At 32.9% G+C, this 17,584-nt stretch overlaps 1 protein-coding gene and 1 long non-coding RNA gene across 2 annotated transcripts in view; one reads left to right on the top strand and one right to left on the bottom strand.

Moving 5' to 3' along the window:
* Nucleotides 1-17,584, top strand: part of LOC126745834 (E3 ubiquitin-protein ligase MIB1) — a 760,932-nt gene that overhangs the window by 442,034 nt on the left and 301,314 nt on the right. The window lies entirely within an intron of this gene.
* Nucleotides 6,330-17,584, bottom strand: part of LOC126745839 (uncharacterized) — a 79,274-nt gene continuing 68,019 nt past the window's right edge. The window contains exon 3 of the long non-coding RNA XR_007663729.1: nt 6,330-7,137. This is a non-coding gene — a long non-coding RNA (uncharacterized LOC126745839). The remainder of the gene's footprint in view (nt 7,138-17,584) is intronic.

Here is a 17,584-nt window from a genome sequence, read left to right as displayed (position 1 = left end):
GACCAACATATTTTTCAAGCAACACCATGAAATTCAAATTTTCCATTATTCCAAATAAGTTACTCTTTATGATGGTAAAAAATACTGGTGAATGCCATTTATTCGTCATGGGACCTCAACTACCTGTAAAATTGTTTATCCATTTACTTGTTTGACCTGGAATAATAACACAGTTTTTCCAGGCAGTTGAAGCGCATACACCGTGAACTGCCTGGAATAAAAACGTAATTCTTCCAGGCAGTTTTTAATTAAAAATAAAAAATCAGCAATTAATATAGTTAACCAATTTCCATAAATAACTTTTTATAATAAATTCTTCATAAATAAAAAACCGATCGTTCGCAATAATAGAGCACATCTACAAGGTTCAACATTAAGTCCTCAGTTAAGCATTCCGCAAAGGTTATAGCGGCTGGGATAAGTCAGGAAAGCATTTGATACAAAATTGAAGAAAAAGTGGAAAATGTGATCCTCATAAAGTTTCTAGTCGAGTCAACCTTCAACTGCCTGGAAGAACTTCGTTTTTATTAAAAAAATGTGAAAATGATTTACTATGAATAAACAATGTTTTAAGTCAACATCAATACGGGTTCCTGTAGAACAAAGCTCCTTGGAGTACTTTTTTTGATAAATGAATGTTATGGTCAGGGTGTTTTGTGACTTGCCTTAGGCCTTCGATTGTGTCAGTCATGAAGTGCTAATAAGTAAGTTGGAGAAGTGGATGCGGTTCTTAATTGGTTCAGAACTTTAGATGGTCGTATCCAAAGAGTATGCTATAAGGATCAATGCTCTGTTTTTAAAAGGAATACTCAGTCTTGGGATATTTGCTCTTTTTAATTTAAATTAATGATTTTGTTTTTACTCTGGCTTTAGATGAGCTCTGAGTAAACAGACAATCTCAAATACTTCATTCAATAAATTTCTGAAACTGTAGATGACTTCTTCAGGATGACAAGAGCAGTCAGGTATGTTTGTAGAGCGGATTATCGGCATCCTGCCATGAACTACGACTTCATTGATGTCACTTTTGATAAAGTGGACTACCTGTATTATTTATAAAACTAGGGCAAATCCATATTCGAAATTGATTCACAGATCTACTCTACAAATGAGGTCAAACTCTATACATTTACCTTGCAATTTCTATTGAAACAAAATAATGTGTGCCGTTTTGTTTTTTATGCTGTGGCGCCATCTTATAGTCATAGTCTAAAACATAAACTAAGGTACTTAAAGCGGAAGAGGTAAACCATTCAAAAACACATGAACAGAAAAAAATAACCAAAACTAAATTGATAATTGTAGAAACAGCATAGTGGGAAACTCAAAACACAAGCGCACGTTGGTAGATTTAGGCTGAAACAAATACTGTGTCCCGTTTTTTCTTTTATGCAGTGGCGCCATCTAAAAGTGCTGCTTTGAAACATGAACTAAGGTATCTGGAGCCGAAGAGGTAAACCGTTCGTCATTGGTAAAAATATGATCGTAAAACACTTTGGTATTCACTTGTTCCTAAACAATGTTAAGCTTTATTTAAGAATTGTGCCACAAAGTAACATTGATGATTGAAAGGCAAATGACGGTAGAAAAGCTATGTTGTCATAAATTCCCTTCCTCTTTCAAAACATAGACTACTCATTAGTAAATTCAACACTATGTTCTCACATCCAATCTAAGCGACTCTTGATCATAGTTTTTATGATTTTGAACCCACGTAATTAACTGATAAGACTGATAGACACTTAACTGATAGACATTCTTCCTGTAAAATTCTATAATAAATATTAACGAGGGTTTGTTTAGCCTTAAATGGTAGGTGAGAGAATATGGAATTTTTATATTAAGCCGGCCCCAGACGATGTGTGTTTGTGGCGAACGTTCGGCATTCGCGGTATTTCGCGGAGCGTGTGGGAGGTCAAGTGCGTGTATCATCCGAACTGCTGTCGGTTTTAGGGCACGCATCAAAGGAGGTCGCGTCAGCTCCCAGACGGTGTGCTTAGCTACGCACACTTATTTGCCTATTTTGTCTTCATTCAGAGGCCCTGTGGCGAACGTTTGCCAACAATGATGCGATGTGGAATATATCCCGAATGTGAACCGCAGTACGAAGGTACATTCGCCGAATACACACATCATCTGGGGTCGGCTTTAGGGTCAATAATAACCGACGTATTTCCGAGAATAGATTTTTTAAGTAAATAAAGTGGCAAAATAGTCGTTACTATGCTGAAACAAGTCCAAAATGGGTGGTCGGGTAGAATACATAAAATCAAGAAAAACTAATGTGTGAGCTGGCATCATTGGAGATCGAGTTACTGACCCAATGTTTCTTAATAACGATTTATTTCGTAACAGATAGAATTATATTGCAAGACTATTTGCTACTAAAAATGGAAATTTTGACGAAAGAATCCACTTTTAGCAAAATGGCGTATCTCCTTATTATGCTGCCAATTGTACGTCAATTTCTTACTAATGCCCCGTTTTTCTCGTTCGTTAGGTGTAACTTCCAACAAAAGAAAATAATCAACTAATTTATTTACACGCTTACGACTACTAGAAATATTTATTTTTAACGTAGTTATTTAGGACTATTTAAATCTCGCGCCAACATTATGAACTTTACATCACTGAAGTGACAACTGAACGGCGCCGCGGCTCCCTATATACTCGGTAAGAAGATAAATCAGTGTTTTTCTAAAAAAGGCTGAAATGAGAATAGAGTAATAGGGTCAATTATAACCGACGTATTTCTAAGAATAGATTTTTTAGGTAAAGTGGCAAAATTGTCGTTACTACGCTTAAACAAGTCCAAAATGGGTGGTCGAGTAGAATACATAAAATCAAGGAAAAACTAATGTGTGAGCTGGCATCATTGGAGATCGAGTTACTGACCCAATATTTTTTAATAACGATTTAATTGGTAACAGATAGAACTATATTGCAAGACTATTTGCTACTAAAAATAAAAATTTTGACGAAAGAATCTACTTTTAGCAAAATAGCGTATCTCCTTATTATGCTGCCAATTGTACGTCAATTTCTTACTAATGCCCCGTTTTTCTCGTTCGTTAGATGTAACTTCAAACAACAGAAAATAGTCAACTAATTTATTTACACACTTACGACTACTAGAAATATTTATTTATAACGTATTTATTTAGGACTATTTAAATCTCGCGCCAACATTCTGAACTCTACATCACTGACAACTGACTCGCAACGGCGACGCGGCTCCTTATATACTCGGCTGACCATATACTCGGTGACAAGATAAATCAGTGTTTTTCTAAAAAAAGGCTGAAATGATAATAGAATAATAGGGTTAATTATAACCGACGTATTTCTAAGAATAGATTTTTTAGGTAAAGCGGCAAAATTGTCGTTACTATGCTTAAACAAATCCAAAGTGGGTGGTCGAGTAGAATACATAAAATCAAGGGAAAACTAATGCGTGTGCTGGCATCATTGGAGATCGAGCCAATATTTCTTAATAACGATTTAACTGGTAACAGATAGAATACATTGGTACCACAATTTGCAGGACTATTTGCTACTAAAAATGGAAATTTTGACGAAGGAATCTACTTTTAGCAAAATGGCGCATCTCCTTATTATGCTGCCAATTGTACGATAATTTCTTACTAATGCACCGTTTTTCTCGTTCGCTAGGTGTAACTTCAAACAAAGGATTACTACAAATATTTATTTTTAACGTATTTATTTGGGACTATTTAAATCTCGCGCCAACATTATAAACTTTACATCACTGAAGTGACAACTGAACGGCGCCGCGGCTCCGTATATACTCGGCTGACCATATACTCGGTGACAAGATAAATCAGTGTTTTTCTAAAGGAGGTTAAAAAACCTCCGTTTTAAGCCTAAGTCATACAAATAGACTACTTATGGATACATATCTTTTTATCATCAGAAGTATCGTAGTCCATACCGATAAACAATGAAAACAGCAAACACTATTTAGTGCAGTGATCCCTTAAATGTGTATGAAATATTTAGAGAGAGTGTTAATCAATTATTAATGAAGTAGTTGGTTGTAGTGATAGGCAGGAGTAAAATCTAGACTTAAGTGTGCATTAATTTTTTTTTACCATACTCTTTTAATATTGTAATGGTTAATTAGGTTATATGGAAGAGGAGGCACAAAATTGCGCTGAATCTCTCCTCAAATTTATTAAATTAAAAATGTTAAATGTTATGTATCAAATATAAAAGACCTTTATTGTCGATTACCATAGAATGAATTAAAAAATATTTTCATGTTTATATTCATGATGTATGTACATAATACTATATATATATAGTTTTATTCCTGGTAATCTCGAATATCTTATAGGACATAACCCTGGGAAACTGAAACCACTCTAAAAATAACCTAATTTTCTCTAAAAGCCCATAAAACAGCGCTCCCCCCCTGCTATTTAGGGCCCAAACGGCCTTATCTCATATTTTCCGCGGAGATAGACCGATCTTAAGTTTGGGGTATTAATTTCTGCCTTCCTTCTGTTTTAAAATAACCCTCCCACCCCGTGCATTACGGGATATTACCGGATCATTTCGTTATCCGTCGATCTTAACGCCCGCTTCGATTTTATCCACCGACGACGGGGTCGTTTTCTTTAAAGCGGGCCCTTTACTTGCCCTACTTCAAAGTAGGCCTTTTGTGAAGGGCGGAAAATTCCTTCTTTTTTTATGCCAGGGGTGCGACGAATGTATTGTGTCGTATACATAACCTAGAGTCATCGAGAGGATTTTACTGTATAATAGACATTTTGCAAACGACAAGGGAGAATCTTTTTAACCTTGATTTTTTAACTTAGAGATTAGCATTTTTTTAATATATTTATTATATGCGGAGTAACTCTTAATTAACAGCATAAAACCGCAATATTAAATAAATAAGGCTAGAATACTTTGGTCTAAAACTTAACGAAAATAGAACACTGTCAACTGTAAATTTGGCGTCAAAACATAGATTAGGGTCACTAGAGCTAAAAAACTAAACATTTTTATTGAAAAGGCCATATGAGATAAAGAGAATAAGTCATATGCTAAAAATATTGATTTGGATTCTCCAGCGACATCTAGGGTAAATCTACTCAAGCAGTTCACTTTAGTACTGGAGTGGTTATGGCGTATTCACCATAATATGCAGATAATAGCTAATTTCTAAGTAACTCTCTTTACCTTTACCTTGTTTCGTTTAGTGTATGTGCCTGGATATTATTAGAGATATCTTGCTTTGGTATTCGTAGATAAAATAGATATTTGTACTTAATTTGCGAACACTTATTCACGAATCTATTAATTTGGGAGATACTATATGATTTAGTATTATTAGGGATGTAATGAAAATCAAAATGTACATCTCCATACATTTATTTGCATAAACTTATTTAAACAATCTACTTTTTTAGTATTTGAGCCTGTACTAAAGTACAAATCTATAACAATAAATTTAAAATTTTATTAAAAAAAAAATCTTTCTGGAATCCAATTGCCGTTCGATCTTATAGCGCCACCTCTAAATTTAACTTCCTTTCCGATCAACTGTTGCCGGTTATCCAATTTTAGAATATTGCCTTTTATCCGAGACGTATATCCATATAAATACAAGGAAGCGAACGCGATCTTATCTACATACATACGAATGTACGTAGGTTGATATTGGCGTCTTGGGAAAGGGATACAGAACTAAAACATAGGCGTATCGCCTTATACATATATATGCTCTTATATTTCCATTACCCTTAAACATTGCAATTTCCTAAGGGAATTAAATAAAATTAGACCATTTTTAACATTTTAAGATCGAATGCGGAGGGTAGACCTTAGTACAATGTAGATTTTATGTTAAACTGGCTGTAGAGTTCCAGTCCAGAGATGTAACACTTACTAGTCGATACTAAGACTTCCTCCATCGTTAGTCAGTTTCATTATTTCGGTTCATTACCGGATATAGGTTATGGTATTTCCAGAGTAATGTTTATTCGGTCAATTTCTGTTGGTTCTATTCTGATTTTAGGTCTAACTAAGTCTCAGTGCTTTTCAGTTTTCAGCATCTCATTATTTGGATAGAGATGCAGGGAAGCAGTAGATATACAATATAAATCCTATAAGAGGCATCCATAGCTATTAAGAATTTAAGCAAAACAATTTTTAAAAGCTGGTCATAGAGCATAAAGATAATTAGGTTAAAGCCAAAGAAGATAAAGAAGAAAATAAACAGGCAGAAGAAAGTGAGAAGGGAAGACCTTTAAATGGCGTATTGCTTAAAATGATAAAGAAAGAATACTAAGTAGAAACTCAGAAGTAATTTCATTTCAATTGAGTTAAAGGTTCAGATGAAGAAAGATTGATAAAGGTAAGGTAAGAAAGGATGTAAATAGGGATAGCCAGAGGAGAATGAATACAATTAGATGAAAACAACAGAAAGTGAAAAAAAAAGACTTACTTTAAGTGCTTATAATGAAAGAGACAAGAATACTAAGTAAAAAACTCCCAAATAGTGACGTGAGTCTAACTTCTGCCTGGAATTCTATTTTTTTTATCAATTTGTCAGATTAACCTGAAGTGGCTAAAATAAAATAAACAATAATAATTGAAATTTCATTAATAAAAATAAAAATTATCCCAGGCAGTTGAGACAACATTTTTGTTACTTCAGGCGCTTGAAGTTACTGCGTGACTTATGCTTAACCGCCTGGAATTCCTATTTTGTTTGTCAATTCCATGCAGTTGAGACAGTGTCACAAATTAACCTCTAGTGCCTGAAATAAAAATAATCACTCAAGTGTTTGAAATTTTATTAATAGAACAAAATTATTCCAGGAAGTTGAAACAACATTTTTGTTATTTCGGGCACTTGAAGTACCTCCATGACGTAAGCTTAACTGTCTGGAATTTCCATTGTTTTTGTCAATTCCAGGCAGTTGAGACAATGTCACAGATTAACCTCAAGTGCGTCAAATAAAATAATCAGTAAAGTATCTGAAATTTCATTAATAGAACGAAATTATTCCAGGCAGTTGAGACGACATTTTTGTTATGGCAGGCCCTTGAAGTAACTCCGTGACTGGAATTCCTTTTTTTGTCAATTCCACGCAGTTGTAGTGTCTGAAATAAAATAATCACTTAAGTGTCTGAAATTTCATAGAATAGAAGAAAATTATTCCAGCTAGGCGAGACACGAGTGTCTGAAATTTCATTTATAGATTAACACTATTCTAGGTAATTGAGGAAACATTTTTATTATTTCAGGCCCTTGAAGTAACTCCGTGACGTAGGCTTAACTGCCTGGAATTCGAATGTTTTTTTTTGTTAACAATTTTAGTTAAAACTACGTCACATATTAACTAAGTCCCTGAATTAAAATAATCATTTAAGTGTCTGAAATTTCATTAACAGATCGAAATTATTCCAGCCAGTTGAGGCAACATTTTTATTATTTCAGGCCCTTGAAGTAACTCCGTGACGTAGGCTTAACTGCCTGGAATTTCTAATTTTTTTTGTCAATTTCAGGCAGTTAAAACAGCGTCACAGATTAACCTTAAGTCCCTGAAATAAAATATTCACTAAAGTGTCTGAAATTTCATTAATGGAACAAAATTATTCCAGGCAGTTAAGACAATATTTTCGTTATTTCAGGTCCTTAAAGTAACTCCGCGACGAAAGCTTAACTAATTGGAATTGCGTTTTTTTCTGTCAATTCCAGGCAGTTGAGACAACGTGACAGATTAACCTCAAGTGGTTGAAATAAAATAATCATTCAAGTGTCTTAATTGAAATAATAATTGAAATTTCATTAATTAGACAAAATTGTTCCAGGCAGTTGAGATAACATTTTTGTTATTTCAGGCACTTGAAGTTACTCTTACCCCAGGCAGTTAACCTGGAATTGCAATTTTTTTGTGTCAGTTTTATGCAATTAAGACTACGTCATAGATTAACTTCAAGTGCCTGAAATAAAATAATTACTTAAGTGTCTGAAATGTCAATAGTAAGAAAAATTATTTTAAGCAGTTCAGGCAACATTTTTGTTATTTCAGGGGCTTAAAGTAACTTCTTGACGTAGGCTTACTTGTCTGAAACTTCAATTTTTTGTTTTTTATTTTTATGCAATTAAGACAACGTCATAGATTAACCTCAAATGCCTGAAATAAAATAATCATTCAAGTGTCTGAAATATCATTAAAAGAACAAAATTATTTCAGGCAGTTGAGACAACATTTTTAAATTTCAAACCTTTGAAGTAACTACGTGACATAAGCTTAACTGCTTGGAATTCCGTTTTTTTCTGTCAATTCCAGGCAGCTGAGACGAGACAACGTGACAGATTAACCTCAAGTGGCTGAAATAAAATAATTACTTAAGTGTCTGAAATTTCAATAATAAAAAAAAATATTTTAAGCAGTTGAGGCAATATTTTTGTTATTTCAGGCGCTTAAAGTAACTTCTTGACATAGGCTTACTTGTCTGAAACTTCAGTTTTTTGTTTTTCAATTTTATGCAATTAAGATTAACCTCAAATGCCTGAAATAAAATAATCATTTAAGTGTTTGAAATATCATTGAAAGAACAAAATTATTTTAGGCAGTTGAGACAACATTTTTGAATTTCAGACCCCTGAAGTACCTCCGTGACATAAGCTTAACTACCTGAAATTCCGTTTTTTCTGTTAATTCCAGGCAGTTGAAACAACGTGACAGATTAACCTCAAGTGGCTGAAATAAATTAACCATTGTCTTAATTGAAATAATAATTGAAATTTCATGAATTAAACAAAATTGTTCCAGGCAGTTGAGATAACATTTTTGTTATTTCAGGCACTTGAAGTTACTCTTACCCCAGGTAGTTAACCTGGAATTGTAATTTTTTTTTTCAATGTTATGCAATTAAGACAAGGTCATAAATTAACTTCAAGTGCCTGAAATAATATAATCACTCAAGTGTCTAAAATTTAATTAATAGAACAAAATTATTCCAGGTAGTCGAGACATTATTTTTGTTATTTCAAAAACGTGACGTAAATGCGTGACGTAAGCTTTTAACTGTCTGGAATTCCAATTTTTTTTTGTCAGTTTTATGATATTAAGACAACGTCATTGATTAACCTCAAGTGCCTGAAATACAATAATTACTTAAGTGTCTGAAATTTCAATAATAAAAAAAAATATTTTAAGCAGTTGAGGCAACATTTTTGTTATTTCAGGCCCTTAAAGTAACTCCGTGACGTAGGCTTACTTATCTGGAATTTCAATTTTTTGTTTTTTAATTTTATGCAATATTTCAATTCCAGGCAGTTAAGACCATTTTTCTGTTATTTGAAGTAAATCCGTGACGTAAAATTGTTCCAGGCAGGTGAGATAACATTTTTGTTATTTCAGGCACTTGAAGTTACTCTTACTCCAGGCAGTTAACCTGGAATTGCATTTTTTTTTGTCAATTTTATGCAATTAAGACAACGTCATAGATTAACCTCAGGTGCCTGAAATAAAATAATTGCTCAAGTGTCTGAAATTTCATTATAAATATTATTTCAAGCAGTTGAGGCATCATTTTTGTTATTTCAAGTTTTTAAAGTACCTCCGTGACGTAGGCTTACTTATCTGAAATTTCAATTTTTTGTTTGTCAATTTTATGCAATTAGGACAACGTCATAGATTAACCTCAAGTGCCTGAAGTAATATAATCACTTAAGTGTCTAAAATTTCATTAATAGAACAAAATTATTCCAGGTAGTCGAGACATTATTTTTGTTATTTTAAAAATGTGCAGTCAATCCGTGACGTAAGCTGAACTGCCTGGAATTCCATTTTTTTTTTATCAATTTTATGCAATTAAGACAACGTCATAGATTAACCTTAAGTGCCTGAAATAAAATAATTACTCAAGTGTCTGAAATTTCATTAATAATATTATTTCAAGCAGTTGAGGCATCATTTTTGTTATTTCAAGTCTTTAAAGTAACTCCGTGACGTAGGCTTACTTGTCTGAAACTTCAATTTTTTGTTTTTCAATTTTATACAATTAAGATAACGTGACAAATTAACCTTAAGTGGCTAAAATAAAATAATCATTCAAGTGTCTTAATTGAAATAATAATTGAAATTTCATTAATAAAACAAAATTATTCCAGGCAGTCGAGATAACATTTTTGTTATGTCAGGCCCTTGAAGTACCTCCATAAGTACCTCCAAGCTTAACTGTCTGGAATTCCCATTGTTTTTGTCAATTCCAGTAAGTTAAAACAACATTTTTGTTGTTTCAGGTCCTTGAAGTAAATCCTTGACGTAGCTTTAACTGCCTGGAATTCCATTTTTTTTGTCAATTCTGTGCACTTGAGACAGTATCACAGATTAACCTCAAGTGCCTGAAATAAAATAATTACTTAAGTGTCTGAAATTTCAGTAATAAGAAAAATTATTTTAAGCAGTTGAGGCAACATTTTTGTTATTTCAGGCGCTTAAAGTAACTACTTGACGTAGGCTTACTTGTCTGAAACTTCAATTTTTTGTTTTTCAATTTTATACAATTAAGATAACGTGACAAATTAACCTCAAGTGGCTAAAATAAAATAATCATTCAAGTGTCTTAATTGAAATAATAATTGAAATTTTATTAATAAAACAAAATTATTCCAGGCAGTTGGGATAACATTTTTGTTATTTCAGGCCCTTGAAGTAACTCCGTGACGTAGGCTTAATTGCCTGGAACTGCAATATTTTTTTGTCAATTCCATGCAGTTGAGATAGTGTCACAAATTAACCTCAAGTACCTGAAATAATATATTCACTCAAGTGTCTAAAATTTTATTAATAGAACAAAATTATTCCAGGTAGTCAAGACATTATTTTTGTTATTTTAAAAATCTGAAGTCAATCGGTGACATAAGCTTAACTGCCTCGAATTCCAATTTTTTTTGTCAGTTTTATGCAACTAGGACAACGTCATTGATTAACCTCAAGTGCCTGAAATAAAACAATCACTCAAGTGTCATCAATTTCAGACCCCTGAAGTACCTCCGTGACATAAGCTTAACTGCCTGGAATTCCGTTTTTTCTGTTAATTCCAGGCAGTTGAAACAACGTGACAGATTAACCTCAAGTGGATGAAATAAAATAATCATTGTCTTAATTGAAATAATAATTGAAATTTCATGAATTAAACAAAATTGTTCCAGGCAGTTGAGATAACATTTTTGTTATTTCAGGCACTTGAAGTTACTCTTACCCCAGGTAGTTAACCTGGAATTGTAATTTTTTTTTCAATGTTATGCAATTAAGACAAGGTCATAAATTAACTTCAAGTGCCTGAAATAATATAATCACTCAAGTGTCTAAAATTTAATTAATGGAACAAAATTATTCCAGGTAGTCGAGACATTATTTTTGTTATTTCAAAAACGTGAAGTGAATTCGTGACGTGAGCTTAACTGTCTGGAATTCCATTTTTTTTTGTCAGTTTTATGATATTAAGACAACGTCATTGATTAACCTCAAGTGCCTGAAATAAAATAATTACTCAAGTGTCTGAAATTTCATTAATAATATTATTTCAAGCAGTTGAGGCATCATTTTTGTTATTTCAAGTCTTTAAAGTAACTCCGTGACGTAGGCTTACTTGTCTGAAACTTCAATTTTTTGTTTTTCAATTTTATACAATTAAGATAACGTGACAAATTAACCTTAAGTGGCTAAAATAAAATAATCATTCAAGTGTCTTAATTGAAATAATAATTGAAATTTCATTAATAAAACAAAATTATTCCAGGCAGTCGAGATAACATTTTTGTTATGTCAGGCCCTTGAAGTACCTCCATAAGTACCTCCAAGCTTAACTGTCTGGAATTCCCATTGTTTTTGTCAATTCCAGTAAGTTAAAACAACATTTTTGTTGTTTCAGGTCCTTGAAGTAAATCCTTGACGTAGCTTTAACTGCCTGGAATTCCATTTTTTTTGTCAATTCTGTGCACTTGAGACAGTATCACAGATTAACCTCAAGTGCCTGAAATAAAATAATTACTTAAGTGTCTGAAATTTCAGTAATAAGAAAAATTATTTTAAGCAGTTGAGGCAACATTTTTGTTATTTCAGGCGCTTAAAGTAACTACTTGACGTAGGCTTACTTGTCTGAAACTTCAATTTTTTGTTTTTCAATTTTATACAATTAAGATAACGTGACAAATTAACCTCAAGTGGCTAAAATAAAATAATCATTCAAGTGTCTTAATTGAAATAATAATTGAAATTTTATTAATAAAACAAAATTATTCCAGGCAGTTGGGATAACATTTTTGTTATTTCAGGCCCTTGAAGTAACTCCGTGACGTAGGCTTAATTGCCTGGAACTGCAATATTTTTTTGTCAATTCCATGCAGTTGAGATAGTGTCACAAATTAACCTCAAGTACCTGAAATAATATATTCACTCAAGTGTCTAAAATTTTATTAATAGAACAAAATTATTCCAGGTAGTCAAGACATTATTTTTGTTATTTTAAAAATCTGAAGTCAATCGGTGACATAAGCTTAACTGCCTCGAATTCTAATTTTTTTTGTCAGTTTTATGCAACTAAGACAACGTCATTGATTAACCTCAAGTGCCTGAAATAAAATAATCACTCAAGTGTCTGAAATATCATTAAAAGAACAAAATGATTCCAGGCAGTTGAGATGACATTTTTGTTATTTCAGTCCCTTGAAGTAACTCCGTTACGTAAGCTTAACTGCCTGGAATTCCAATTTTTTTTTGTCAGTTTTATGCAATTAAGACAACGTCATAGATTAACCTCTAGTGCCTGAAGTAAAATAATTACTCAACTATCTGAAATTTCATTAACAGAACGACATTATTCCAGGATGCTGAGACGACATTTTTTTTATTTTGAGTTCCATGAAGTAACTCCGTGACGTAAGCTTAACTACCTTGAATTCCTAATTTTTTTTGTCAATTTGAGGCAGTTGAAAAAGCGTCACAGATTAACCTTAAGTGCCTGAAATAAAATAATCACTCAACTGTTTAAAATATCACTAAAAGAACAAAATTATTCTAGGCAGTTGAGACGACATTTTTGTTATTTCAGGCAATTGAAATAACTCCGTGAAGTAAGCTTAACTGCCTGAAATTCCAATTTTTTTACACTGACAATAAATGTGGAAAAAATATGAGTAAAAACTTCCAAGTCGTTTTTTAATTATGTTAAAGACTCAGATAAAGAAATGTCAATCTTTCTTTATCTGAGTCTTTAACATAATTAAAAAATGACTTGGAAGTTTTTACGAAAGTGATTGAAAAAGGATGTGAATAACGATAGTCAAAAGAGAATGAAGACAATTAGGTTAAAGAAGAAGATGAAGAAGAAAAAGAACAAGAAGGAGGAGAAAGTGAGAAAGGAAGATCTTTAATTGTAATTGTGCCTTCAATGAAACAGAAAGAATACCAAGTAAAAACTCTCAAATAATTTAATTTTGAATGGGTTGATGGTCCAGATGAAGGAATTTTCATAGAGTAAGCTACGAAAGAATAGTCAGAACATATTGAAGACAGTTAAGTTTAAGAAGAAGAAAGTACTGCTTATAATGAAAAAGAAAGAATATTAAACTATAGTGATAAATATTGGTTTCTCTAGATGAAGAAAGATTGATAAAGTGAAGCAAGAAAGTATGTGAAAACCAAGACAATTAGGTTGAAGAGGAAAATAGTTAATACATTTACAACCAAGAGGTCAGATATAAACAAACGTGCATCGCTTCTGATTAATGATTTTCAATTGTTAACAGTCTTAACAATTGATTAATCAAAAAGATTTTATTATTTGTGTAACGCATTAACACAGGTGAAGTTTGTTGAAGTATTTTGGGAATTAAAGACGAAGTGCTATTACCCTGAGAGGTGAAATTTTCTTTACTTCATAGAACCTGAATAGCACCTTAGGAATACAATTGTCTGTCTTACTGTGACTCTTTAAAACTCACTTTTGCATCTGCTATTCCAGAAGTGAGACTATAGGGGTTGCCTGGAAAAAACTTAAATCATGTTACGTCATAACTGTATATGAGTAGGAGTGGTCCAATGAGTTTTCATTTAAAAAAAATAGCCTCAGCAATTGGTCCAAAAAGAAAACATTATATGCCCGAAATAAATCACAAGAAAGAAATTGGTATTTCGCTAATTTTCAAACGACCCACCCCGAACGGGGAAAACCGTGATTGATGACCTGTCTTCGACCGGACTTTCTCCCTTTTTTTTACGCATAGCATTCAGATTTTAGCAAAAGAATGACCGAATGACAGAACGCTGGCGAAATATCCATATTTCATATATTATGGACATCGGCCCCCTAGCATCGATTTCTATTGTTGTCCAATTGAACATTCATCTTCAATTTTATGATAAATTACTTTTGGGATTATTTCAATTAGCAAGGGATCAGAACGGATTAAATGATTTAAAATCAAGCACATATTTATTGTTAATTATCTGGATAGTAACCGAATGTAATACGATCAATAAGTCCTGGATCTAAACAGTGGAAAAGTTCAACTTTATTCATTAATATAGTGCAACTTTTTTAATAAATCATCTATAAGAAAAATGAACTTGATGATACTCAAAAGACGAAACGTCTTACTGTGAATAGCAGCACCGGATAGCCAGGGAAGAGCCGCAATAAATCAATGTTTAATGGGTTTTAAGATTTCCCTATACACGTCTGGTCAATGCCGATCTTGCGTGCGGAAATTCACCTGGCTGACTACAGTCTGACCCAAATTGAACGTAGGGTTACTTTAATTATTTTAATGCTTTACCTATAAATTGCTATTGCATTGAATTGAATAGGAACAAACGGGTTTAGAGAAAGGACGATATGAAGATATTGGGTGCACAACTTGTGAAAATATAACTGGAAAAAGATTGTTGGAAGACAAAGTAAAATTAAGATAAAATTTACTTCATGGAATAACAATATCTTTACAATGCTTTGAGAAGTGCATGCTAATCAATGTTTCTTCTCATGCAATCTGCTTCTGTCTGGATCATGTTTGAAGTAGATGACTGGAGAACAGAGGATTAATTGTATCTCAAGAAGTGAAGCGAGTGTTTTTATTTATTTTGGACTTAGGGATACTTGCAGCAGCAGTGTTTTGTGATTGATCCAAGGCGCTTGATTATGTGAATCCTGTAATAATTTTGTAGAAATTAAGAAACTATGGCTTGGGGATCTCTTCGTTGAGATGGTTTATGTCGTAATTTTTGAGGTGTATACAGAGGCTTGATTTGTTATTTATTTACTACTGGAATACATTTACATTGTGATTATAAAAATATAATAAGTTAGATTTAAGTTTGGTAAAAAGTATCGCAGTAAGCAAAGTCAATAAACAACCTCAAATTGCCTAAAATATTTCTGGAATAAATAAAATATAGACCAAGCCCAGGGACGTATAACCTGCAAGAAAATGTGGAAAGAAGAAGAGGAAGAATGACTTAATTCGTATAGGCAGTTGAAATTGCGTTTATACAATCCCTTGGAGCTCGAAAATCCAAAATTGCCTGAAACGTTGACTTTTTCAACTGCCCCTAACTATGATCTAATCCCAGGAACTTATAACCTGCAAAAAAATATAGAGAAGAGAAGAGGAAGGATGATTTAATTTGTCCAGGCAGTTGAAATGCGTTCATTCAATCCTCTGGGGCTCCAAACCTTTAACTTGCCTGAAATGTTTCCTTTTTTAACTGCCTGGAATAAATAAACTATGATCTAAACCCAGAGACTTATAACCTGCAAGAAAGTGTAGAAAGAAGAAGAGTTGGTCCAGGCAGTTGACTTGCGTTCATTCAGTCTTTGGAGCTCTACAACCTCAAATTTCCTAAAATATTTTTTGTTTTTCAACTGCCTAAAATAAATAACTCATAATCTAAACTTAGGGACTTATAACCTGCAAGATAAAGTGGAAAGAAGAAGAGAAAAAAGTATTTAATTCGTCCAGGCAGTTCATTTGCGTTAATTTAATCATTCAATTAATTTAGCTCCACAATCTGAAATTGACTGAAATGTTTTCTTTTTCAACTGCCTGGAATAAATAAATTATGATCCAAAGCCAAGGACTTATAACCTGCAAGAAAGTGTGAAAAGAAGAAGAGGAAGAATAATCTACTTTGTCCAGCCAGTTGAGACTGCGTTCATTTAATCCCCTGAAGCTCCACAAACCCAAATTGCCTGAAATATTTCCTTTTTCAACTGTTTGATATAAATGAAATATGATCTAACTCCAGAGACCTACAACCTGCAAGAAAATGTAAAAAGAAGAAGAAGACGAATGACTTACTTCGTCCAGGCAATTGAATTGCATTCATTTAATCCCCTGGGCTCTACAACCTGAAATTACCTGAAATATTTTACATTTTTCAACTACCTGGAATATATAAATTATTATTTAAGCCCCGGGATTTAAAACCAGCAAGAAATGTGGAAAGAAGATGAGGAAGAATAATTTAATTTGTCTAGGCAATTGAATTGCATTCATTTAATCCCCTGGGCTCTACAACCTGAAATTGCCTAAAATATTTTTCATTTTTGAACTGCCTGGAATAAACAAATTATGGTCTAAAGACAAGGACTTATAACCTGTATGAAAATTTAAAAAGAAGAAGACGAGTGACTTAATTCGTCCAGGCAATTGAAATGCGTTCATTCAATCCCCTGGGCTCAAATTGCCTGAAATGTTTTTTTAGTTTTCAACTACCTGGAATAAATAAATTATGATTTAAACCCAGGGACTTATAGCCAGCAAGAAAATGTATAAAGAAAAAGAGGAAGAATAACTTAATTCGTCCAGGCAATTGAAATGCGTACATTCAATCCCCTGAGGCTCCACAACCTTAAATTGCCTGAAATGTTTCCTTTTCCAACTGCCTGGAATAAATAAATCATGATCTAAACTCAGAGACTTATAATCTGCAAGAAAATGTGGAAAGAAGAAGAGAAAGAACGATTCCATTCATCCAGGCACTTAAACTGCGTTCATTCAATCCCCTGGGGCTCTACAGCCTCAAACTGCCTGAAATGTTTTTCATATTTTAACTGCCTGAAATAATTAAATTATAATCCAAAGCCAGGGATTTATAACCTGCAAGAAATAGCGAAAGAATAAAGAAACTGCATCTATTCAATCCCCCGAAAATGCCTAAAATATTTTTCATTTGTCAACTGCCTGGAATAAATAAATTATGATCTAAACCCAGGAACGGTACTTGAACTGCGTTCATTCAATTCCCTGGTGCTCTACAACCTCAAACTGCCTAAAATGTTTTTCATTTTTCAACTGCCTGGAATAAATGAATTAGGTTCTAAATTTGGATATACAACATGCAAGAAAATATGAAAAAAAGAAGAAGACGAATGACTTACTTCGTCCAGGCAATTGAAATACGTTCATTCAATCCCCTGGGGCTCTACAACCTGAAATTACCTAAAACGTTTTTGATTTTTCAACTACCTGGAATAAATAAATTATTATTTCAACCCAGGGATTTAAAACCAGCAAGAAATATGGAAGGAA

Source organism: Anthonomus grandis, chromosome 16 (assembly GCF_022605725.1).
Source record: "Anthonomus grandis grandis chromosome 16, icAntGran1.3, whole genome shotgun sequence".
NCBI lineage: Eukaryota > Metazoa > Arthropoda > Insecta > Coleoptera > Curculionidae > Anthonomus > Anthonomus grandis.
This window is presented reverse-complemented; position numbering and strand designations above follow the sequence as displayed.